General features: G+C 40.3%; 1 long non-coding RNA gene across 3 annotated transcripts; it reads left to right on the top strand.

Annotated features, from left to right (window-relative positions):
- The first annotated feature begins 1,479 nt into the window (after positions 1-1,479).
- Positions 1,480-24,304, top strand: LOC123280091 (uncharacterized). Of its 3 annotated transcripts, none has more exons than XR_011497611.1 (5): positions 1,480-1,850; positions 18,137-18,849; positions 18,991-19,039; positions 19,915-19,968; positions 23,783-24,304. It is a non-coding gene; the product is annotated as an uncharacterized lncRNA (long non-coding RNA). The 3 variants fall into 3 exon arrangements; XR_011497609.1 differs by having other exon boundaries at positions 1,552-1,850; positions 18,991-19,043; positions 23,783-24,303; XR_011497610.1 differs by lacking the exon at positions 18,137-18,849 and having other exon boundaries at positions 1,531-1,850; positions 18,991-19,192.
- Positions 24,305-26,020: the final 1,716 nt, after the last annotated feature.

Raw genomic sequence — 26,020 nt, 5'->3', positions numbered from 1 at the left:
GAATCCCTAGGCTTATCTCTCCAGCATGAACTTTACATGACAGTTGGACTAGTCTCCTTCCTGTCTCGTTCGCCCCACCTCCCGTATACGCTCTGCTGTGGTCGGTTCCTAGAGGAGGTACACTTCTGTACAGGTAGAGAGCCTGGAATGTGCTCCCGGGTCCCCTCCTGTCTAGCCTTCAAGGCCCAGTTGCTGACTGCCCCTCCAGGAGACTCACCTTCTTCTAAATGCCTGCCCTACTTTATAATTTGTGCCACATCATTTCAGGCTTGATTTTTATCTCTTTCTTTACAGCCTGCCCAATTGTTTTTTGAAAAGTATTTCAGGCAGCTTACAACGGTACATAACATGCAGCAAGATAACATACATTTGGCATAAGGGAAAGAGGAAAACAACAGCAGAGGTATAGCACGGAGCCAGGAATGAGACAAACATCAGAAAGCAGACTAGTCTTGCTACAGATTTGGCTCCCTTTTCAAGAAACCCACTTGAAAAATGGAAACTTTACAGTTACACAATTCACACTGTATATAAAATGGAAACAAACCGATTGCTCAGGGAAAGCGAAATGGTTCCTGCTGTTATCAAGAGAAATGCATTTCTCCTGAGAGTTCTTAAACTGCTTCATGTGGTGAATGCCATCTTCGATATCTTGACAGTGGTCACTTGATGAGGTTTTACAAAGGCCTTCACAGCATTATACCAAAGTGGAATTCTGCAAAAGCAGTTCTATGAATGTCAAACGATGGGATTCAGATACAGAGTTCTTTGCTTGTCTCCTTGAATTTAGGGATGGATTTCAGAGGTCTTGGGAAAAGAGAGGGATTGCACATGCTTCAGGCCATCCATCGTTTTGTTTCTCTCAACTGAGCTTTGATAAACACTGCACAGCAATGAGCAATGAATTCCAGTTTTATATAATGGCAAGAACCTACTTGAAGAAGCTCTTCTGGGTTGCCAACTAAATTTTGATTGCATACCCTGCAGTTGACCAAAACTAGGACTGGCGATGCTATTCCATTTGTCAGTAGCCTGAAGCCAAAGACCAGGAGGAACACACCTGCAGTTGAACTGAGTTGAATTTTTTGGTTTGTTGCATTGAAGGAGACCAGACAGCAACGGGAACTGTGGGCAGTTTTGGTAAGATGACACTAGAAGGTTTATCCTACAGGATTTGAGCTTGTGTTAGGTGACTTTGGGAGAGTTCAAGGAAGGAGGAGTTTGTTTTCAATTAGATGCTGTCAAGAGTTCAGGGCAATTCTGTGACTGGGCATCTTCATTTTTATGTAGAATGTAAGAGGACTGAAGCATGGCTTAAGCTGTGGTCGGTGAGAAGCCACAGCCTGGCTTACAAGCTGAGAGAGGGATATTTAGTAATTTTGGTGGTGTTCACACCTTGTTTTTGTCTGTGCTCAGATGTGATTATGGAGTGGATTTATTTTTGTCTCACTTTATCACAGTAATAGAATGACTTTGTCTGACTTTGCCTTCTAGCAACAACAAGCTCCATTTGTTCCTGCCAGGCAGCTCCCAGCTGTCAGGGGCTGCTTTAGTCTTTCTCACACTGTATAGACGGAGGAGCCTAATGAGGATGGACACCGCATTGCCTGAGAGGGAGGAGGGAATGCCTTCGAAGAGGGATGAGATTTTTCCCTAAAACTTTGGTTTGAATCTGCTCAAATTCACAGGCAAAGAAGAGAATTGAGGCCTCTTTAATTCCCTATAGCAAGAAAATAATTTTAACCCCCTAAAAGTTTTAGGGCAAACTCATGACCCAGGCAATATCGATCTTAAAAATTAACATTGCCGTATTGACACTGGAGCCCAGAATCATCTGGTCTGGCTGCAAGGTATGTGCTGTATGGGAAGTTTACTTCAGCATCTACAGATTATAGCCATGATTTTTTTCATGTTATTATTAAAAATATAATTCCTTTTTAAAAAACTTTATATGAACTATCATTTAACTAAAAAAATTATTGATATAATATTATGTTATAGAAAGTTTATGAAACAGAGAAGAAAAAAAACCCATAATCCTATCAATTACTCTAACCCAACTACCGTCATCTCTTTTATTCTATTTTTTATGTGCATTTTTAAAAAGTTTTGATCATACCGCACACAGAATTTCATAATCCTCTATTTTACTTTACGATGTACAGTTTTACTTTACATCTGTGCTTTTCCATGTAACTATAGAATTTTTTAGCTTTTTCTATTTTTTAAATTGAGATATAAATGACATATAACATTGTTAGTTTCAAGTGTACAGCATAATGATTCACTATTTGTATATGATGCAAAATGATCACCACAATAAGTCTAATTAACATCCATCATCACGTATAGTTACAAATTTTCTTGTTACAAAATTTCCGGTGATGAGAACTTCTTTTTTTTGTATCTTCACCTTTTGCATGTGGTGTTAGAATTCAAATGGAGGTGTTAAATTTGCTCTCTCTTTTTTTTTAATTGAATTCATAATAGTTTACATCAATGTGAGATTTCAGTTGTACATTATTTCTTGACTGTCACCACATAGGTGCTCCCCTTCACCCTGTGCCCACCTCCCACCCCCCTTCCCCTGGTAACCACTGAACTGTTTTCTTTGTCCATGTGCTTGTTTATATTCTGCATATGAGTGAAATCATCTGGTGTTTGTCTTTCTCAGACCAGCTTATTTTGCTTAGCCTCATTCCCTCTAGGTCCTTCCATGTTATTGCAAATGGGATGAATTTGCCTTTTTTCTGGCTGAGTAGTATTCCATTGCATATATATACCACGTCTTCTTTATCCAATCGTGATGAGAACTTTTAAGATCTACTCTTAGCAACTTTCAGATATACAATACAGCATTAGTAACTGGTCACCATACTGTACATTACGTCCCCAGGACTTATTTACTTTATAACCGGAAGTTTGTACCTTTTGACCGCCTTCACCCACTTTAGTGATTGTTTTTAATAGCTGCATAAAATTTCACATAAATTATTCATTTTCTTAGTTAAACTTCTACAGATGGAAATGAGTGATTTTTTTCTTTCTTTTTCTTTTCTTTTTGTTTTAAATAGCACTTAGGATGAAGATTTTTCAAGTGTGTAGGTTTTCTTTTCTTTTAAGAGAACTGTTCTTTCTACCTGGAAGCTTTTAAGCTTTTTCTCTTTACCCTTGAAGTTTGGGAATTTTGCCAAAATTTGGATAAATGCGGCTCTTCTTTCAATAATTTTGCTTGAGATTCATTAGGCTCTCTCTATCTGAAACTCAATTTATTTTTTTTTTATAGAAGTTTTAAAAAAATGTTGTTTCTTCTCCATCTCTTGCCTTTTTTCTTCTAAGGCTCCTTCTAGCCAGATGTTCGCTTCCTGGGTCTATTGTCTCAGCCTCCAACTTTTCCCTCATGATTACTAGATGTTTGTATTTTTGCCTTGTGGTTTTGCTTATTTCATCCTTTTGATCTTCCAGGCCACTAAACTTGAGTATCCACAGTGATTATCTTCTTATTTTCTAAAAAATGAAAGCATGTGTTCTAGGAAATCTTTTTTCATGTGCTGAACCTGAATCTCTTTAAGTGCTCTTGTTATCATTACTGTTTTAATTTTTCTTAAAGGTGGCCCTCCGTCTGCTCCAGTCAGCTTTATTTCCTCAGGGACCTACTCTAACCCTTGTTTGTTCTTCCTCTCTCTGACTGCTGAGCTCCCTTGGGGTCTGGTTCTTTTCCTTTGCTGCTTTTAGGGGTTCAGCTGCTGGGATACCTTCCCTGGGATGGAGGGTGGGGTGGAATTGTAAGAGCGATGGAAGGTGTGGTGGTCTGACCCTGAAAGCTGGCAGAGCTGCAGTGGGAAGCCATCAGCTCCTTATCAAGGCGCTGGATGAGGGGGAAAAAAGGCTCTCCAAAGGCTGTCCCAGCCTCAGGGGTGGGGAGCCCTCAGTCTACCCATTCAGCTTCTCTTCAGCTCCTTGTAACCTTTTGGAGACTGGCAATGTCTAGAAATACTCAGGTTGGCCAACGTCAACTTTCCTTAAAAGGGGTCCAGGGATCCCTGTGGATCAGGCTCTCCCCAAAAGCTGACTACTTCAGATCCTTGCCCAGGATTATCTTTTGCTGCCCCTCTCCCTACACCATTCCCCAGGCTCCCACCTGTCCCAGAGCGTTAAAGCACCACCAAGCCCACCAGAGGCAGTTCGCCTATCCACTGCCTGAACTGATGCAGGCTCAGGAGAAGTGAGATAAAGCTGGGTATGGAGTTGTGTGTGTAGACAAGGCAGGCTGCATTAATGCATTCTCTTTTCAAAGTCTCCTGCTGCCATGTTTTCCACAATTGTTTTTGATATTTCAGCTCAGTTATTCTTTCCTATAATTTTAGGATTACTTAATCAAGTTTAAAATATTCTGTGAGTTCTTGTCTGGGGGAATGAATTGGTATCTTTCAAATATTCAGTCATGAAAGATAGGGCTTTATATTCACTCAAACTTCCTTATTTTAAGTTTCATTATTTTCTGTGTATAAGGTCACATACTTTTCTCATTAAGGTTATTTTAAGATACTTGGTTATGCTCATGAATTGTATTTCTTTTGTTTTCTCATTATATTTTCTTTTGAATTATGCTAACTTTAATTTTTGAGATGCTCTTTCCCAGTAAGGGTTCTTAACCCTAGATGTAATTTAGGATTATTTGAGGAGCCCCATCCCTAGCAATTCTCATTCAAATTCAAGCCATTCTTTTAGAATATTCTTTAAAAAAACCCAACCAAACAAACAAAAAACCTCACTTGAAATACAGCCTACGACATACAACAGGCGTCACCATTTCTTTTGTCAACACTCTCTGAAAGTTGGGGACCTTCCTGGAGTTTCTTCTTAACCTCCAGGCTCACTTAGGGGTCAAAGCTGCCCAGATTGTTCATTTCCAGGTTCTCAAATGCCTTCCCTCCTCCATCAGAGGATTCAGGGACTTACCCTCTGTGCCTGCATAGCCTGATCCAGCCCATCACAGGGAAGATTCTAACTTGTGTTTTCAATGCAGCTACAGAGAAAATGGTCGTGAAGACTGTGATATTGCATGAAACATAAAAACAGCTGTATATTTATATTTCTCCATGAGAAGGAATAAAGACATTCAACATTCCCCTCTTTGTCTTCCTCAGGACAGAGATGATTGTCTTACACCTAGTCGTAGAATAGCACAGGACACGTACACATCCAGCCCCCTGGTCTCCCTGAAACTCCCGAGGACCATTTTGGGGAGTTGTGCCAATGACAGAATGCCCTCATCAAGGACATGGTATTTCTTATACAGAGCAGACAATTTCAAAAATTTGTTGAATTAACTAATTTAAGAAAATTATTTGTTTATTAATTAGAAATTATTTTCTTAAATTAAGTAGTGCTTGCCCATTATATAAAATTCAAAAATGTACAAACATATAAAAAGTAAAACAAGTTCCTCCTGCCCTAGTCTTTATATTCTAACACCTTCCCAAGAAGAATCTATCATTGTTCTTCTAGAGCAGGGGTTGACAAACCCTTTCTGTAAAGGGCCAAATAGTAAATAGTTTACTGTTTGTGGGCTAATAGTTTCTATCACTACTATTCAACTCTACCATTGTAATCCAAAAGCAGCCCCAGATAATGCAAACGATGTGTCTATGTTCCAATAAAGCTTTATTCATAGACACTGAAATTTGAATTTCGTGTCATTTTCATGAAATTATTTTATCCTTCTATTGATTTTTTTTCCACCATTGAAAAATGTAAAAGCCATTCATAGCATACAAAAACAAATGGTGAACTGGATTTGGTCCTTGGGCCATAGTTTGAAGACCCCTGTTCTAGACGCATTCCATGTATATTCAATTATATAGTCCTTCTATTTCTTTGTGTATTTATTTACAAACAGGCTCCATGCTATATGTAATGTTCTGCACTGAGCTTTTTCTGTTAAGATTTCCTGGTCGTCATTCTATATCATTTCATGGAGTTACTTCCACTTTATTGGTCATGTGATGTTCAGGCATGTGCTGTGATGTATTGAGAAGCATTAGGATTGTCTCTGATCTTTGACTTCTACAAGTAATGCTGTAGTGGATATTCTTGTCCATTGGTATACTTCTGTGATTCTGTCTGTAGAATAAATGCACAAAGGAGTAATCATAAGTAGCAATTCAGCATAAATATAAGTAAAGTTTCTGAGCAAAGATTTGGCTACTTTCATTACAGTTCATTGCAGGTCATGTGCAGATCACACCAAAGCCTTGGGTGGTTCTGAATCTTTTCAGGAGACACTTGTTAATATGGATCCCAGAGGATGTGACCTCAATTTGCAGCTACAGGTATATCTTAACCACCAGTGTGCAGATTAGAGGGGGAAGGAGTACACAGTGGACTCATCTCCCAGAGGACTCTGAGGCTCTAAATGACCCCTTAGAGGTGCGAATTAGGGGCTCCCTTACCACCCACAGGGGCTGATTGCCACTGCACAGAGCTGGAGAGGAGAGAGTGATGGGGTTTGGGAAGGGACATGAGAGGAAGAAATTTGAATTTTCATGATTTACAAAGAGATTGTGAATTAGTTGCATAAACTAAATTTTATTTTAATGGCAAGTAGACGTCATCTAAATGAATCACTTCATAGGGTAAATAGTTCCCCCTAAAGTGATTTGTTTTATAATAAACCATATTTTTAATGAGCAATGACAAGTTATATTTACACGTATAGAAAGCTTTTGCCCCCAGGATAATTGATGCCTCAAAACATGCAGATAGTAGATAATCCGAAATCTTGTGTATCCTTGGTCCAGCAGATGACTTAGTTACTCCCAGTTTCTGTGTCCTCTCCTCTAATATGAGAGAGTTGGGATATTTGGTTTTTATGTTCCCTTCTAACTTGGGGACTATGCAAAACGTGGACAATCAAGAAATGCCCAGTAGATCAGTGGGTCCATGAAGTCAGGGACTGTGTCTAGTTTTTCTTACTGTGGTGTCCTCCTACTACTTAGAATAGTGCATGGCATATAGTGGGCACCCGGGAAGGTTTGTTAAATGAAGGAAAAATGAATATATCAAATGGCCATATTGCAGAAACTTTTGCTTTTGCATTTGTTGGACATTCTTGTTGTCTAACCCAACAGTCATTCCTCCTTCCTCCTTTGTAATAGAACTCTGCTCTTGTTTAAATGTCTGCCCTTCTCCACATTGCCGTAAGTTTCAGGAGATGTGGTCTTCAGACCCAGTGCTAAAAGGTGCCACTGGCCAATCATAGTGATTCCATTTCTTTTGCCTGTGATTGATTTAAGCATGGTCATGTGATGTAATTCTAGCCAAAGATTGGTCAGGGGGAAACTACTGCAGGGCTGTAGGAAAGTTTCTTCATTGATAAGAAGGGACTCTTTGAATAAAGCAGTCTCCCCATTGTTGTCATGTCTACTTCACTCCCGGCACTATTGCGGCCATCTTACAATCATGAGAGAGCGAGCTGAGGACTAGCAGAGAAGCCCAGAGTGACAGAACAGAAATATGCAAAGAATTTCAGTCCATGATCATGGTCTTGAAGGCCTGAGGAAACCACTCTGGAGCAGCCCTACTTCTGGATTTTGTGTTAAGTGGATTGATAAATTCTCTGTGGTTTACACAGTCAGTTGTTTTGTTATTTGCAGCCAAAATCACCTTAATAATATATCACTTTTATAGTTTTTATGCAGGTGACTTTGGTGAAAATTAGAGTTTTCATTGCTTGGAGCTTAATGGGTAGAAAATAAAAATGCACTTTTCTTGTCCTTTCTCATACTCTGGAAAATTGTTCGAAGCAAAAAGTGTTAAAATAGGGGAGAATCTAGTTTTGATTAAAAAAAAAGCATATGCATTGCAAATTTTATCATGTAGAGATGTTACAGAACTGAGCAGTTTTAAAAATGACTCGTGGGGATAGAAGTAGTGGAATATTCTTCCTTGAAAATGGGTTAACATTTGTGGTTGGTCACATAGACTTTTTTGACTATGATTTTTTTTTTCAAGGTTATAGCAAACTGTTCCATATTCTATGTGAAATTCATGGCTAGAACAAGATGCTGGCATTAATAAATGAGTCAGTAAAATGCAAGCAAAGCACCCACAGCTGTGTCAGTATCTTTAAAATAGAGAAACATCAACTCAGTATTTACTCGGTGTCCCAGCCACAGCAGGAAGTCGGGTGCTGAGGCAAGCTCGCTAGACATTCAGGCCTCTGCTTGATTAGCTATAGTATTATGGGAGCAAATTATAGGATTAGCTGAGGATAAACTATTATTAGATCTGTCAATATTTGTTAATTGCTGGATAATACGTACATCTCATCCCTTCCTCGACACAGCATCTCTCCCTCTTTTGAGCCCAAGCACAGGCACGCACACACACACACAACACACACACATGCACATTGGACCACAGTAATAGCAGTCAATTGTGGTAAGCACGTGTCTCAAAGACCCTGAAAGCTGAATTTTCGGTTACACTGCTTTTCCCCAGGATTCTGGTGATGGATGTCCAAAACCCCGCTCTTATACTCTTATTCCGAGGTATCTTTGCTTATAGAAGCACCATAGAGCTCTAAGCATACAGTCCCAAAGCCACACAAATGAGGTTGTTACAGAAAAACAGAGCAACTAGGTGATTGTGCTGGAAGAAAGGATCTTTGAAACCTTGATTGACAAGTTCTACCAGTTGCAGTAAAGGAGCCTTTCCATTAAGTTATGCGATCATGACGTTCTCAGTCATGAGATGTCATAAATTTCTTGACCTTATAACCACTATTATATCTTTTATTTTGCTTTCTCTTCTCCCTCTCCATGTCTTCTTCTCCACCCATTTGCCCTCCCTCTCTTTCTTGTAGGTTTGAGAGGCTGGAAATTTTACCTTTCAAGAGTATAAAAGTGGTCTTTCAGCCTTCCGCAGATGTAAGGCCTATAGCAATTGTAAAGCCATCAGTTGGAGGCGTGATAAATGGCATATTCTGTTCTTTTAAGGTCTAGAAGCCTTCAGAGGAGGCTAAGTCCACATAAGGGTTACTGGCATGCTTGAAATCTATCACTGAGGTTGGTTCCATGTAGTAGAAGAAGCCTGACGTAATGAAAGGAGATTAGGATGTAGAATGAAGCAGACTTGAGTTCACAAAGCATCTCTGTCACTCAGGGATTGTGTCACTTAAACGAGATAATTAGCCAATAAAAGAGAAACCTGTTTTTCATCTGCCCAATGGGATATTAATACAGACTTTGTAGGGATTAAATGGCAGGCAGCACGGGAAGCAGCTTAGCGCTTGCTCATTCTACAAACATTTATTGAGTCCTACTGTGTTCGGCATGTGTTAGGACAGGAAATTCAAAACCAAATATGGCGAGTGCCCAAGGAGCTGGGGAAGGCAGATGTGTACCGCCCGCTGGAATCAATGACTCCAGCAAAGCAGCACAGAGGAGGCTGGAGAGAGTGGTGGCGATGATGGTATGGCGCAGAGAAGGCTTTCTAATAATGGTGACCCCTGAGATGTGTTTCAAAGACAAGCAGAAATTAGGTAAAAGGAGAAGGGAAAGGAAGGGTAGTTTAGGTTGAAGGAAAAACATATAGTAAAGACATTAAGGTTTCCAGAATCTGAGGAGTTACCACTGGAGCTGTATGGCTGGGTCGAAGGAGCGGTGGAGGTAGTGATGGAGATGAAACCAGAGAATTTGTCAGGAATCCCACAGTAGAGGGCCTTGTGTGCTAGCATGTGAATTTTGAACTTACCCAGGTCACAGAGCCTGTAAGTGGTAGGTAGATGTAGGGTGGAACTCCATTTATCTAAATCTAAGGTCAGGATAATCTCCTTCTTAGCTCACTACCTCCTTTGGTATGGGACCTTAACACAGTGATCTTAACCTCAGTGCTCGCAGGGGTCACCCATGATGGAATAGTCTGGATTAGAGAATGTGGAAAGGATAGCCTAAGTCTCCCTTTTGGGTGAGGAGGCACAGGTGGACCCTCCGAGGGCATTAGCTGAAAGGTCAATGGCAGGCTGGGACAAAGTAGTTAGCCTACGGCTTCTAAAGCAGAGGAACTCTGACATTAGGTACCCAAAAAGACCAGTAGAAGGTGTGAAGCCCTTCCAGAAGTGGGCAAGAGCTAGGAATGGAGGATGATGCCCACGGGTCAACCAACAGGTAAAACACAGGTGCAGACTAGGAAGACAGGAGTAAAGATTGCAAAGAGGGAAGAGGATCCAGGACCCTCTTCATAAGGGCTGAATCCCATTCCCAGGGCTGGGAGGCCCAAAATCCCTGGTTATTTATTAGGTTATATATTGTACGTGATATATATTAATAGATAATACATAATTATAATTACATAATAATATTATATATAACCTAATAAATAACCTTTGGCTGCAGAGGGTGTGTATGAACTAGTCATCCTTGTTAAATGCACAGAGTGGGCGCAAAGAGCAAGTTGTCATTGGGCCCTTCCACTGTAACTGAGATCTCCTTTGCAGTACACCACTTTCATGCCTCATTGAGGGAGCTTTCTTCTACCTTTGGTATCTTAGCCTGTGTTTTCACTTCTTACATCCTAAGGCCCTCCAAAGGAGGATGCCATTTGAGCATTTACATTGTAAACACTCTCTTGAGAATAAACAGGCATTAAAATTAATTTAAATAGTCATTTGTTGAAACTCACCTGCCTAAGAACATTGTGCTATCTTGGTATCCTAAAAAGCATCATTGTCCCAGAAAAATCAGGCTAGAGAGAATTTGCATTTAGGGACAAGTTAGGTGATGGAAGGAAAAAGACAAAAGGAACCAAGGAAACCCCATTCCAGCTGCTTTCTGGCTAGAAGGCAAACCCAATACGCGTTTTCAACCAGTGTCATATTGGTAGACCTGTTTCCATTTCCTTTGCTGGGGTTAATTTCCAGTCAAGTCATTTGAGTATTAGAACACAATGCTCTGACTTGGGCAGTCCTGGCTTGCTATGGCAGAGGGATTGATGCTGGTATGTGCCACTGAACATAACCAGTTCTTTATTCCTTTGGCCCCTCTTGCCCAAACTAAAGAAGCACACTTCTTCAAGATCATTTTCAGTGCTGATATGTTATCATGATTTCCATCTGGGAATACTAAAGTACTCTGAATTCTAGTTGGTGCCCTGAATTCTATCACAGACTAGCTGTGCCTGCAGTCACCCAGGACGTGCTTTGGGGTTGATGCCAGTTTCTGAACCCTAAATCCATGCCTTTTGGGGAAAACCTAATGCTCCAGTTTGCAATGGCACTGATGCTTTTCAACTTACTTCAGAGCCAAGAAAGACACGGCTCTTTCTAAAATGGTTTGCAAATTCAGCAGTGTACTATATATAGTGGCACCAGATTTTTTTTTAAAAATCTAAAAAAAAGATGTATGAGGCTGTGCCTTTTTATGAAGCAAAGTTGCGAAAGTCATCTTTTCTGATTTATGAGAGACTGAAAACTTCCTTTAGAATCCTCACTGGACTTTGAGTCCAGCAGAAAATCCCGCCGGACATCTACTAAGTGATCTGGCAAAACCACTGGGGGATCTAAACTTTCAAATGTCAGGAGGAAAGGTACAAACACACTACAGCTTGCTCCCAGAAATGGACTTATCAGAGGGAGACAGGCTAATGAATAGAATGAAGACCCTTGCTCCATCCTCTTCCTCCTTTCTCCTCCTGCTTTTCTCCGTTCATCAATTCCTTAGGGTGGAGAAGGGGGAGGGGTGTCCAATCATCACTCTTCTCTTTCTGAAGGGGTCTGAATATTCTCAAAAGGGCCATGCCTTCCACCAATTCACTCATATTTAAGAATTATATTTTTGAATGACTAACACTTCTTATCTTCTCTTAAAAACCATTCCTTTGATTTGGGAATGTTCTGATAAACTTGGGTCAGAAAAACCAACAGATAGAAAGGAAGTTTAATGACGTTGGAGATCTTTGTTTTGCTAACTGAAGTATCCCAAGCACTTAGAACAGTGTCAGGCACAGAATAAGTGCTCAAAATTTTTGTTGAATGATAAAAGAATGAATGAATAAAGATGCAGATGTGTGAGTCCCGTATTAATCAGGTCTGGAGAGTGCAAGAAACTATTGGAAAAGTAGACATTCCTCTCTTCTTCCCTCGTGGGCAGAAGAGGTTTGAAGCATGGAGTGGAGATGGAAGCATGGGTTGAGGAGACGTTTGAGAAAATGTGGAACTTTTAGAGAACAGGGTCAAAAGAGAAGAAAAGGCTTTAAAATGAACAAATAATATATACTATGAAGAACTGGAAACAGGGAGTTGAACAGATACTTGTACGCCAATATTCATAGTAGCATTTTTACAATAGCCAAAAGATGCAGCAACTCAAATGTCCATCAACACGTGACTGGATAAATAAAATGTCCCATATACATACAATGGAAAATTATTCAGCCTTTTAAAAGGAATAAATTTCTGGGACCGGCTCAGTGGCATAGTGATTGGGTTCACTAGCTCAGCTTCGGCAGCCTGGGGTTCGTGAGTTTGGATCCTGGGTGTGGACCTACGCACCACTCATCAAGCCATGCTGTGGTGGCATCCCACACAGAGGAACTAGAAGGACTTACAACTAGGATATACAGTTATGTACTGGGGCTTTGGGGAGAAAAAAAAGAGGAAGATTGTTAGCTCAACATTGTTAGCTCAGGGCCAATCTTCCTTACCAAAAAGCATACCTAAAAAAAAGGGAATAAATTTCTGATACATGACGTAACATGGATGAACCTTGAAAACATTATGCTAAGTGAAATAAGCTATAAACAAAAGAGCATATTCTATGATTCCACTTATATGAAGAAGAGTAGACAAATTCATAGAGACAGAAAGCAAAACAGAGTTTACCAGAGGCGAGAAGCGGGGGAAATGGGGACATTGTTTAATGAGTGTGGATGAAAATTTCTGGAAATTGATAGTGGTGATAGTTGTACAACATTGTGAATGTAGTTAATGGCACTAAATTGTACACTTAGATTTGCTTAAAATGGTAAATTTTATGTTATGTATGTTTTGCCACAATTAAAAAAATAAGCAAACAACAACAAAGCTGACATTTTGATATGTTCAGAAGCAAAGGAAACACCATCTTTTTCTCTGACTCTTCCTCTGCTGTGGTCCAGAGGAGTGTAGCATCAGATGGAATTAGCTCAAATCCAAGCCCCACCATTCACTAACAGTGTGGCTTTGGTCCAACTAGTTAACCTCTCAGATTTCCAGCTCTCTCATTGGTAAAATGGAGATAATGGAAATACTGAATTATTGTGATGTGAGAATAAACGTTACCATGTATGTAAAATGCTTTAGCATAGCACCCGACACATGGTGAGCAGGCAATAAATGGTCAGTTCGTATCCCTCCCATTCTCTCTCCTGCCCTCTGTCCTCACCACCCTTCCTGGTGGTGTTCTCCCTGGCTGGGCTCAGGCAAGAGTTCCCACAGAGAAAGCAGTTCCCATCCAGGTGTGATGTGAACACTTTCTCTGCAGCTATTTCAGCTAGAGCTCATGATCTTTTCGTTGCGCCTCTGGCATTGCCGAGTCAACCTACACATTCCTCGGTGCATTGTGGAATTCAGTGTCCAAACTGTTTCTTGGAACATCATCTTGTCTTCCTTATATCAAACCATAAAGGAACTTCCTCAACTCTGGGCTGAGGCCATTGGAGCCCTTGCTTCACTCTCTCGTTTATAGTTATTCTTATTACAAAATTATGTAAGCATAGTTTTCAAAGTCAAGAAGTTCTACAATGGTTATAATGAAAAACAGTAGTCTCTTCCCTCATCCCTGATCCCAGCCACGCAGATACTATTAACTGTTACTGCTCTTATTGCTAATCTTTCACTCCACTTTCTAAATGATTAAGCTTTATTGCTGTAACTTGTTTTTTCTTGAGTTAGATATTATCAATCAACTTCTTTCAATAAAAGATGAAACTTTACTCAAACATCTTTCCAACTCCCTACCTCCATGTTCTTCCTCTCTACATCCTTCCATTACACAATTTTGGATTATATTAACAGTTGGTGTTTATATTCTTAGAACGATGTAAACCTTATTTCCAACTACAGTATTTTCATTATTTTTCTTTTACACTTTGTAGTATTTTCATTATTTTTCTTGCACAGCTACTTTTTATTTCCTTGGAAATAAGAATCACTTAACTTTTTATTTGTTTGATAAATCTTTTTAAGATCTTGCATGTCTGAAAATGTGTCTACTTCACCCTCACATTTGATAAATAGCTTGAATATAGAATTCTAGGTTAAACTAATCTTTCTTCAGAATATTAAAGCCATTATTACATTTCCTTCTAATGTCTGGCATTGTTGTTGAGAAGTCCAATGCCATTCTGATGTTCGATCTTTTATTTGCGACCTATTTCTTTTCTGGAAGTATTTATGGTCTTTACTTTGCCCTCAGTTTAATGAAGTGTTGTGGTGATATGTCATGGTTTATGTGTGTGTGAATGCACGCAAGTACGTTTATGTGTGTTTACTGTGCTGGACCGTCCATGAGCCCTTTCAACTTGGAAACTCATGTCTTTCTCTGTGAGTAAATACTCATGTTACTTTTTTTTTTTTTTGAGGAAGATTGGCCCTGAGCTAACATCCATGCCCATCTTCCTCTATTTTATATGTGAGACGCCTGCCACAGCGTGACTTGATAAGTGGTATGTAGGTCCACACCTGGGATCTGAACCGATGAACCCTGGGCTGCCAAAGTGGAGTGCATGAGCTTAATCCCTACGCCATGAGGCCAGTCCCTCATTTTACTTTTTTTTTTTTTTTTGAGGAAGCTTAGCCCTCAGCTAACATCTGTCACCAATTCTCCTCTTTTTGCTGAGGAAGACTGGCCCTGAGCTAACATCTGTGCCCATCTTCCTCTACTTTATATGTGGGACGCCTGCCACAGCATGGCCTGACAAGCAGTGTGTAGGTCCACACCCAGGATCCAAACTGGTGAACCCCAGGCTGCCAAAGTGGAATGAGTGAACTTAACCACTGCACCCCTGGGCTGGCCCCTCATATTACTTTTTAAAATGATATTCTTTACTTCATTTTCTCTGAATTCTCTTTCTGGAACTCTCTCTTTGAGAGTTGGATCTCCTTGACTGATCCTTTAGTTGTCGTATATTTTGTCTCTTATTTTCTTCTTCTTTGTCTTTTGTTCTACTTTTTGGAAATTTTTTTCAACTTTACTTCTGAGTCCTCCCATGGGCCTTTTTATTTTGGTTATATCTTTCCATTTATTGGTGTCTTCTTCAATTTCTTTCATTAATGTCTTGTGGTTTTCGATATCCAGGAATCTAAGCATACCACTAAAAAAAGTCATCAAACCACAAAAGAAGAGAGCAGAGAAACTACAAAAACAGCCATAAACAATTAGCAAAATGGCAATAAGTACATACCTATCAATATTTAGGTTATAGGATTTAACTTCCAGGAACTTTTCCTTATTCTATGAATGTTCCTATTTATAGCATTCTGTTGTTATTTTATATGTGCAATATCTTTTGTGTTAAAGCTATGAATTATAGCAATATTTTTGGGTAATTTCTTCTGTTTTCTCCATTGACACTCTGCTAAAGTTCTTTTTCCCCCCTCTTTGTTTAATTTAATCCACTTTTCATTGTGGAAGATTTTTCTAAAATTCTGGCTGGTCCTTGGCAGTTTGCTCATACTTAAGAGTAAAGGACTAAAATACTGAGTAAAACTGTGTGCACATGAGCAGGATTTGTTGACTTGTTTTTCCTGTCCATGATTTGGTCTACAATCTGGCCATTTAAGATTGCTATATATTTTTATCATTTTAAAGAAGTGTCCTTGTAATCCTGGTTTTCAAAGCATTTTTATTAAAAAATGCATAACAAATTTTACACAATGCCTTTTGGACTTTTTTAAAATTATAAGGCTTGTCTTATTTGATCCATTGATATGCTATATTAGATTACTTAATATTAAATCATTCTAACATAGCTTCAGAAGTATGACTTGGTCATGATGGTCTATGCCCTTCACAATATCATTGAATTTGATTTGCTAGCACTTGATTTGGGATTCTTTTCATCTGCATTCATAAGTGACGATGATCAATAAGGGTGTGTGTGTGATTCTGTATGCATGCCCACAAATCATCATCACATGCAGAACAGGATTATTCTAGCTAAAAGCAGAGCATCAAATACATAGACAAAAACTGATAGAACTGCAAGAAGCAATAGACAAATTCACAATTGAGTTAGAGATTTCAGTACCTCCCTGTCAATCACTGATAAAACAAGTAGACATAAAATCTGCAAAGATGTAGAAAATTTGAATAACACTATCAATGAATTTTATCTAACTGACATTTATGGAACACTCCACTTAACAACAGGATGCGTATTATTTTAAGTGCATGTGACATTGTCGAGATAGACCATATTCTTCTGTTTAGGTCTTCATATATTTTGTCAAATTTATCCCTAAGTATTTCACATTTTTGATGATGTAAAAAGTATCGTTAATTTATTTTGATTTCCAATTGTTGCTAGTGTGTAGGAAGACAACATTTGTATGTTGCGTTTTTATTCTGCAACCTGCTAAGCACACTAATTTTAGTAGTATTTTTGGGTACATTTCATAGGATTTTCTACACAGATGATCCTGTCATCTGTGAATAAAGAAAGTTTATGGGGACTGCCCCATGGCTGAGTGGTTAAGTTTGCACACTCCACTTCAGAGGCCTGGGGTTTTGCTGTTCGGATCCCAGGTGTGGACATGGCACCACTAGGCAGGCCATTCTAAGGTGGTGTCCCACATGGCACACAGCCAGAGGCACTTATGATTACAATATACAACTAGGTACTGGGGGACTTTGGGGGAAAGGAAGAAGAAGAAAAAAAAAGGGATTGGCAACAGAAGTTAGCTCAGGTGCCAATCTTTAAAAAAAAAGAAAGAAAGTTTAAGTCTTCTTTTCCAATATGGATGCATTTTTTTTTCTTGCCTTATTGCACTGGCTAGAATCCCCAACACAATGGTGAACAGAGTGGTGAGAGAAAACATCTTGTCTTGTTTCTAATTTAGGGGCAAAGCATTCAATCTTTGATTGTTAAGTGTGATGTTAGAAGCATTTTGAAAACGCTCTTTGTGAGACTGAAGAAGTTCTCTTCTATTCCTAGTTTTCTGAGAGTTTTTATCAGGAGTCGATGTTTTATTTTGTCAGATGCTATTTCTGCATCTATTGAGACTATTGTATCACTTTGCTTTTTTAATCTATTGATATCATAAGTTATATTGATTTATTTTCCGATGTTAAACCAGCCCTCCATCCTTAGGATAAACCTCATGTGGTCATGATGTATTATCCTTTTCCTATATTGTTGGGTGTAGTTTGCTAATATTTTGTTAAGAATTTTTGCATCTGTGTTCATGAGGGATATTGACCTGTTTTCTTTCCTTGTGATGTTTTTGTCTGGTTTGGGTATCAGAGTCTCTTGGAATGAGTTGGAAAAGATTCCTTCCTCTTCAATTTTCTGGAAGCTATTGGGGAGAAATGGTATTATTTCTTTCTTAAATGTTTGGTGGAATTCACTAGAAAAGCCATTTGGAGGGCTTTGAATGCCAGGCTTAAGGGCTTGGCCTCTGCTCTGAAACCTTTAGTGGTTCCCATGGTAAAAAGATGATGTCTGCAAAGTGTGTTTTGAAAATGAATCTGACAACTGTGGGCAGGAGACAGGTTGGCAGTGAGGGCCTAGAAGTAAGCACTAGGAAATACATTATACCCTGATTTCCAAAATTCCTGCACATAAAGCTTTGCTCAATCTTTCAGAGGCTTGAGGGAATTCCCCACCCAGAAACGAAAGTGACCGTATTTGATGAAAACTCCAAATAGATTGGAAGATTCTCTTCCTTTATGGAGAGGCTTTGAGGGGGCTGCAACTATTGTCACTGAAAAATTACTCTTGGTGTCCAGGGTTTCAAGTTCAGCTCAATAATTCCAGTCTGGCTTGATGCTTGCTTTATGAAGTGCCAAGATCAGTGTAAGATTGCAGGATTTTTAAGTGACTGGAATTTTTTTTTAAAGGAAAGTGATTATTTCGGGTTTTCTTTTCTTTACAGGTTTAAAGAGTCATAAAAGGAACACAAACATTAAGGACTTGTTCGTAACACAACTCTGTAAAGTTGCTTGTCTCTCCACCACACCGGAGACTTGTCATTTTGAACAAGCACAGTCTCCTGTTCTGGGCGCGATATTCTACATACTTCCTTCTACACCGTTTATTGTTTTTTAAGAACGATATTGCAATTTGATCATCTGATTGCAGCAGCCACTCTCAATGAGTTTCACTTCATTGCATCAGCTCTTGGGATGGCATAGGATAGGCCAGTGCCAACCCAGAAGCTTAGTCACAAACTGTATCAACAGCAACATGAATTTGTGTTAAGACTGAACAACCATGTTTTACAAGCTCTTTTCAGCTCATGAGTGAAAACATTTTACAAAATATAACTTTTATGAGAACATCTTTCAGCATTTTCTTCTGCGCTGCAACTCAAACAATGCCTGTACACTAGCAAAGCAAACACACCTTTCTAATATAATAAAGTACTGCTGAGAAGGAGGCGCAGTTGACATCAATGGAAAATTCAGTGGATTAGGGAATGGCTTTCACTTGGCATCAGTGTGAATGACTTGTCATTGTCAATACGGGTGGTGTTATTTTAAACACAGAACATCCTGCACAGTGATTTTTATTGTAAACCAAAAGTCCGAGATGTCAAGCTTCAGTAAAATTTCTTTCTGGGAAGTGAACCTGCAAAATGCACACAAGGCAAGTGTCTTTTTTTTGAAACAACTCTAGGAAAAAAAAAGAAGCTCACATTTGGATAGTACACATCTGTGATCCCATCTGGTCCTTGTAACAACTATGTGAAACGACTGAGTCAGGTTTTATCATTGGCTTATTTTACAGACGAAGAGATGGAGGCTTGAGATGGAAGAGAATTTACCAGGATTATAAAGCAAGTAAATGGCAAAACAAAGATTGGGGCTCAAATCTCTTAACCCTGGCTCTCACGCTTTTACCGTTAAGGCACACTTGCTCTCTAGAGTGAAGATACGAATATGATGATTAAGCGATTCCTAGTGTGCAGAACTCAAAGTACACACACCTGGTATGTAACACAGGGCAAGCCAATATTACACCCCTGGAGTTGAATATTTTGTAAATCAACTCCCAAATGTTACAGTTCTGTAGAGAAAGAACTGTTATGTTATGCTATTAAATAAGATATTAATTCTGTCCATTAATATACTGTTTTGATGGTATCTCAGAAAACTTACATGTGAAATCTTAGGGAAAAGAAGACAGTCATAGAAAATGCGAATTTATTTAAACATACAAATCAGAGACTCCTAGCCTGGGGTATGGACAATTTTAGAATCGACAGATAGGCACTAGGAGATATTGGGATCCTTAAACTTAATATTATATAAAGTTTTGTGATTATATATGTTTTGTTTTCTCTGGGAGGATCCTTTGGTTTCATTAGACTTTTAAAGAGGGGTCTGTTTCTTGAAGAACCCTTACTCTGATGGACATGAAACAATTCCTCCTAGCTCCTACCAGGGAGGCCCCCAAAGGTTTCCCCATCTCCTGAGCTCTCAGAGAGCTTATTGTCTGCCTGCCATGTTGACTTGGTAACCACTGAGCACAGCTTTGCCTTGTTACTTAACTGTATGTATAAATAAGCGGGACTTCATCTCAGTTATCTGTGTTTGTTTCAGACTACTCAGAACCTTGCTGTGCATGTAGTAGACGCTTAATAAATCTCAGATTCATGAATGTTGACTTCCAACACCCCAAGTCAAATTTTATCATTGACTCATTTTATAGATGAAGAAATGGAGGCTTGGAGACGGAAGAGAATTTACCAGGATTATATAGCAAGTAAGTGGGACAACTAAGATGAGAACTCAAATCTCTTGACTCTTGTCCTAGAAGAAGGCTTGTGGGATCAGGCTCTTTTGTAGCCATGCCATATAAGGTACTTAGTTGGCAAATCAATTCTAAACATAAAAATGAAGTAACAGGTGTGATTATTAAGTTATAGGATAACTTTCTAAATAGTCTCAGCAGTATATAGTAACCTAGATGAGTGTTACCCTATTCAACTTAATTCCCATGGCTGGTTATATTTCTTTCAAAGATGGTATCGTTGGCTCCAAGTATGTCCTGTAAGAGTTCCTCATTAGGATGGCCATGGAGGGTCTCAAAATGGTATTAACCAGCACGACAATTACTATGTTCCCTTATGGAACACTCAATGATTTTTGCTGTTTCAAAATAATAAGTTGACCCTCGAGAATATAAGATTTGCTTTAATGGTATGTATACAAAAGACAGCTTTGTGCTCCCTGAAAGTAAATCCACAGAAGGACCTCCAACTTGTGTGGAGGCATAAGCTGTCATTGGAATTGGCAAATAACCTTTCAAGGGAATTTCTTTGATGAGAGATGCTCAACTGGAGGTGTAAGCTCTGGTATGCGTGTTTACACAATATTGCTTGCATTCATGGGATCAATTTAGTTTAATAAACAGTGTTTGAGCACTTAAAAAGTCCCCAACTTTGTGCTATGCATGGTGTAGGGGAGGGAACAAAGATTACCAAGACTCAATCTGTACTTTAAAGTAGCTTGTATTTCATTAAGTCAGGAAGATACACACATAAAAATATAAATAATCTCGATATAATGATGTACATGTTATTAGAGAATTAGATGCTGGCTAGACGAGATACATGATCCAAATTGGGGCAACAGGGTAGCCTTCCGGGAGAAGGTGATATCTGAACGAAGTCTTGGAAGAAGAGTAAGAGCCAAGCGGGGAAAGATGAGAAAAGCACCAGCAAAGGCATGGCTTTGTATGGGAAGCAGCAGTGTGTGTGTGTGTGTGTGTGTGTGTGTGTGTGTGTGTGTTGTGGGGAGCGCGGGTTACAAAGAGGTGAGCATTACCAGAGTGCGGAGTTTGGGCTGGGGCACTGCAATGGTCCAGTCACGGTGGTCTTGAGCCACAGCCTAAGGACCTTGATTTTTGTTCCATAGGCAATGGGAAGTCACCTAAGATTTGGGAGTGACATAGTCATATTTGCACTTTGGAAAGATGATTCCAAAGTTTGAAATATTCTGAGCCCCTACCAGCCATTACTATAATAAATTCTGTACATTGATTAGTTAGCAAAATGCTGGGTACCTATCATCTAAAAGCCACCTGATTCCACCTAGTAAATATAATAATTTGTGGCATCATCTGGAGTCACTCTGCCCCTTAAGCTCCAGATAATACGGGCTTGAACTTCTACATCCTGTAGAAAGTCTGTTGTCTCACTGAAGAGTTCTCAGAGTCGCTGGGGTGCTCAAGCTCTCTGACTCTGAGCTCTTGTAGCTGCTGAGTTAGTTCAGTTCAGCTAACGGATTGTTCTGTGAGTCCGTTCCCTGTTCTTCTGCCATGTCTACTCAGATCTGGGACTGGGCTCCTTTGTATGAGTTTCATCCAAAGCCACTCACACAAGGTGTTCACGTGTGCCACACACTTCCCTGAAGGACTGGAGAGGCGAAAGGGTTTACAGTGCTGCAAATGTAAGCAGTCCACAATGGCGTATTGGATGTTCCTGTTGTCTGTCAGCCTGAGCCCCACACATCCACTGTGCCCCCCATTACCCCACCATCTTCTTCAGCTTGCTGCTCACAGTCCTTCCCCGCCCTCGGCCCGAGCCCTCTCCTCACAGAGTGCAGAGCATTTCTGCAATCTGTGGCCCTCTCCCCAAACTCGGCTCAGGACCTCCTTTGGCACATCCCAAGATTTTCCTTCTCTCGTAGCAGTGTAGAAATGTCCTTCCCCAGGACATTCTCAGGCCTCCTGCCAAGGAAAAAGAAGCTACAGTTAGTTTTGGCTTTAAATAATCTTTTTCCACCCCAGTTTCACTAGATTTCTGAGAGAACTTGAGATTCCCTACACTGGTGTGCCTCTCTTGGCGAATTGGCACTATTAACTAGGCCCGTTGAAATCTTATCTGTCTTCTGATGGAGACAGTTCACAGAGTGCTGGGAACACGGTGCCTGCTGCAGGGGAGGCAGAGCAAGGAGACGGCACGTAGTCTGTACTCGGCCTCCTGCCCTCTGGAGTTACAGAATCCTGGGATAGAGGAGGTTGGTTTTCTTTTCTGAATGGAAGCAGGTACTGGGGCTGACATCTGGGAAGAGCCTGTTTTCCATTTCAAAGCTGTCTTTTACTATTTGGCTTCTATTCTGCGACATACATGCATACACTTCAGAGACTCACCTCACTTCTGAACACATTAAAAACAGTCCTTTCCTCAAATTTTGGGTCCTAGGAGGCTCTTGTTTCTTAAATAGTGTCCTTTTCTGTTTTTTTAGACTCAAGGCTCACAAGCTGGTGTTGAATTTCTAGGCTTGTTATGAGACTAATTGTTACTCCATAGGTGACTTAAGGCATTGTCTGATGAATGGGGTCTCCTTGCTGAGTGACATTTTCTCCTCGCCCAATTGGGCCTGTTATCTCCTCTATCAGATGAGTACCAGACTCAGTGACCTTCGAGTCTCTTTTAACTCATAAATACCAGGATCCTAAAATTTCTCAGGGAATGTAGTTTTGATGATTCTCTAATGCCTTTAGGGACTAGGTAGGTAACAGGGAAAATATAAAGTGGTTGGACAGATAGAAAATCTGGATCCTTTGTAAACCCATTACATTAACCAAAAAGTTGTGCCGCTGGTACAAAACATGCCACTAGAGCACATTACTCAAGACTGGCACAGAAGTCCAAACCCAAAGGACTCTGCCGGGATGTGTACCTGGGAAGGCTTTGCCTTGAAGGTGGGAAAGGACCCCCTTTGAGTGGGTAAGCGCTTGCACTTTTATCCATTGGCATTGTGCTCCAGGCTCTTCTTTTCTTCTAGATTCTGACTTCCTTTGTTGGAGGGGAGGGGAGAAGCATGGCTTTCCTCCCAGCTTCCATGCAGCCTCACTGAGTTTTTCCATCAATGCTGGGGTCGTGCCTGTCATCCCTGCCCTCTCAGGGGGAAGCCCTGATACCCTGCAGAGAGGGCACAGCTGAAGTAGGAACCAGTTAGGTGACCCTGGATTAGGGGACCATCCATCGTGACACATTCTGCACTCCAGGGATACAACCCGTGCACGCAGCTTGTCATGTGACAGGCCGGATGTGGAGGAGAGCTTTCTTCCATCCCCATCAGCCCAGCCCAAGCCATGGCCATCTACCTGCCCTACTGCCAGAGTCTCCTAACTTATCTCACTGTTTTCGCTCTTGCCTCCCGTAGTCTATTCTCAACAAAGCAGCCAGTGTGATCCTTTTAAAATGTGATGCCACTCTGCTGTCCCTAAACCCTCTCAAGTTGTCCCACCACTTAAAAGAAAATCCTACATCCCAAGCACAGCCCTTGATGTCTATATCACATAGTCTTTGTTTCTCCCTTCTCTCCTCCCTTTCTGCCTTGGCTGCCTCCACCTACGTGGCCACCTTGCTTTTTTCGTTGATAAATCAAGCAGCTGCTGCCTCGGGACTTCTATCTCTACTGTGTCCTCAGTGGGCTCACTCCCACACTTCCTCCAGTTTTTCTGCTCTGGTCACTTCTCTGGAGGGTGGTACCTCCCTTGCCTGCTGTTGCTAAAATAGTACATTCTGTCATTGTCTATCCTTCCTCTGTTTTGTTTTTCTTTGTAGCTCTTCTCACCACCTCACATGTTAAATGTCTGTTCCATGCCTGACTCCAAGCTAGAATGAGCACCGTGGAGGATTCCCAGAATCCAGAACAAACCCTGGCACAGAGGAAGTGTTGAACAAATGAATGAAGTAAGGACAAAGCATATGGGGTGTGTGTGTGTGGAGAGAGTTCCCTTCTGAAGGGCGGGCCTGTATATATCCTTCCTCAATTTCATGAAAAGTTCAAGAACTTTTTGCATCTTCCCCTAACTAATGTTCAATCTAATGCCAATTATAAAATTGTCCTAGAATCTTTTGGAAACTGTCACTGTGAGTCCCCTGAGGCCTGAGAAGGAATGCTGATCACTATCTAGCTACCTGACATCATGCTCCAGCATTTATAAGCCCTTCTCAGGAAATCACAGGGCTATTCATTTGGGGTCAGGCGAAAAGGCAAATTTGCTTTCAGCTTTAAAGAACTAATCCTCAGCAAATTTCACATGTAAATGGATGAATTTAAGAAAATATAAATGACTATGGTTTAAAAACGCTCTCTGCCCTCAATCAACCAGCAGGCAAGAAATATGTCTAAATTGGAGACTACAGCATTAGTTAAATACTGAGAGCCCAAAGTTAGCATTTTCCCACGTTTCCTAGATGGTGCGCCCATCACATTGCCGAGCATGATGAATCCCAAGAGCATGCTCAGCTCACCTTCTTTGAGTGGCACAAAGCTTTGCCTGTCTTCTCCCCCCACTGATGGAACAGACCTCTCTGTATAATTGGTGAACTTACACCAGTTACCCATGCTCTTCAATCAGAAGAGTGTCACACAGAGGTCTTTATGCAAAGCTTATAGGTACAGAATGATTAATCTGGACTTTTTTGGAGTAAAAAGTTATTGCCCAATACTAACATTTCAAGGGGAGACCTAAGAAGGAACACTTGCAAGTTGGATTTAATATAAGAGTGCAGACCCAAATCAGATCTCCAAATGGACACAAGAATTTTAACTTTACTTTTTTTAAAAAAATGAAACGATTTTTTTGGCACTAGATAGGGAAATACCAGCTGTTATTTGAGTAACGCCCTTTAGACTTGTTGCCTCTCTCCTATGAGAAGCTTCTGCAGATAGATGTTAGGATTTTCAGAGGAGGAGAGCAGCTTGGATGGTAAGCAACTTACCTGTGGCCACAGCTAGTTAAGTGATGGAGGAGACATCCAAGCTTACATCCATTTCCCTGCAAAGCTGGTATTCACTCAACATCTCACCCAGTAAGTGAATCCTCAAATTCATTAAGGACTCACTGTTAAGCTTTTAAAGGTTTTTGTTTTTTACACTTTCTCTTTTCCTCAATTTGCTTATTTTCCTCCTACTACTTTTTTGGATTCCCTGAGCCAGCGTCAAGGTGTAGCACTCTAGGATAATTTGAACAATTGGGGGCCATTGCTTGGAAGAAGTTTCAGATGGAATATCTCTAAGCCTCAGAAAAATTTAGCCTTATTGTAAATGAATTTCAACACAGGCCACTTAAGAGTTGATGAGGGGAAAGTATCAAAATGATTCTACTTGCTTGTCGAGGCCCATCTTGTCCCGCTACCCTGGGGCGTCCTCCCTTTAGCCAGGTTCTCCATCACCCACGGGGAGCAGGCTCTGGCCTAACATTCCTTGGTAATAGCAGCTTTGATTTTTGTTTCTTTCACAGGAAGGGTAGAAAGGGAGAGTTTGAGAGGGTGACACGTTAGTTGATGAGGCACTGACCGTACTTCTAAGTATGGCGAGAAGGGGAGCATCTCTCATTCTTTCAGCTTGATGAGTCTGGATCTGGGCGGCTGGAGTCTTTTCCCAGTAAATGTTGACTGAGCCATCTTCAGTGATTCGGTTGAGAAAAAGAAAAAGATCTGAGCAAAAGCTTTTTAAAAATTTCTCTAGAAAAAAGAAAGGCTCACAACAGTTATCTCAAAAATAAACTTTTATTTAAGATGTACAGGTTCTTAATAAAAGAAAAATGTTTGCCTACAGGTCAGCAGGACTGGATGTGTTCCAACAGGTGCCTCTAGAATTCTGAAGATCCTGAGCATGATAATTTGGTTGTACACTCCAGACTCCTGAGGCATTACATGCTCTTAAAGACACTTTAAAAAGGCAAGATAGTTTTGTCAAAACCAGTGATTTTGTTCAAAGAATTCTTTTCCCCCTCTGCATGTGTATAAATTGAGAAATACTCAGGTCTCAGGGGTAGATTCCAGAATACCTAA

The sequence above is a fragment of the Equus asinus genome, chromosome 23 (genome assembly GCF_041296235.1).
Source record: "Equus asinus isolate D_3611 breed Donkey chromosome 23, EquAss-T2T_v2, whole genome shotgun sequence".
In the NCBI taxonomy this organism is placed as follows: domain Eukaryota; kingdom Metazoa; phylum Chordata; class Mammalia; order Perissodactyla; family Equidae; genus Equus; species Equus asinus.
The sequence above is the reverse complement of the archived record's forward strand: the minus strand, read 5'-3'. Positions and strand labels throughout refer to the sequence as shown.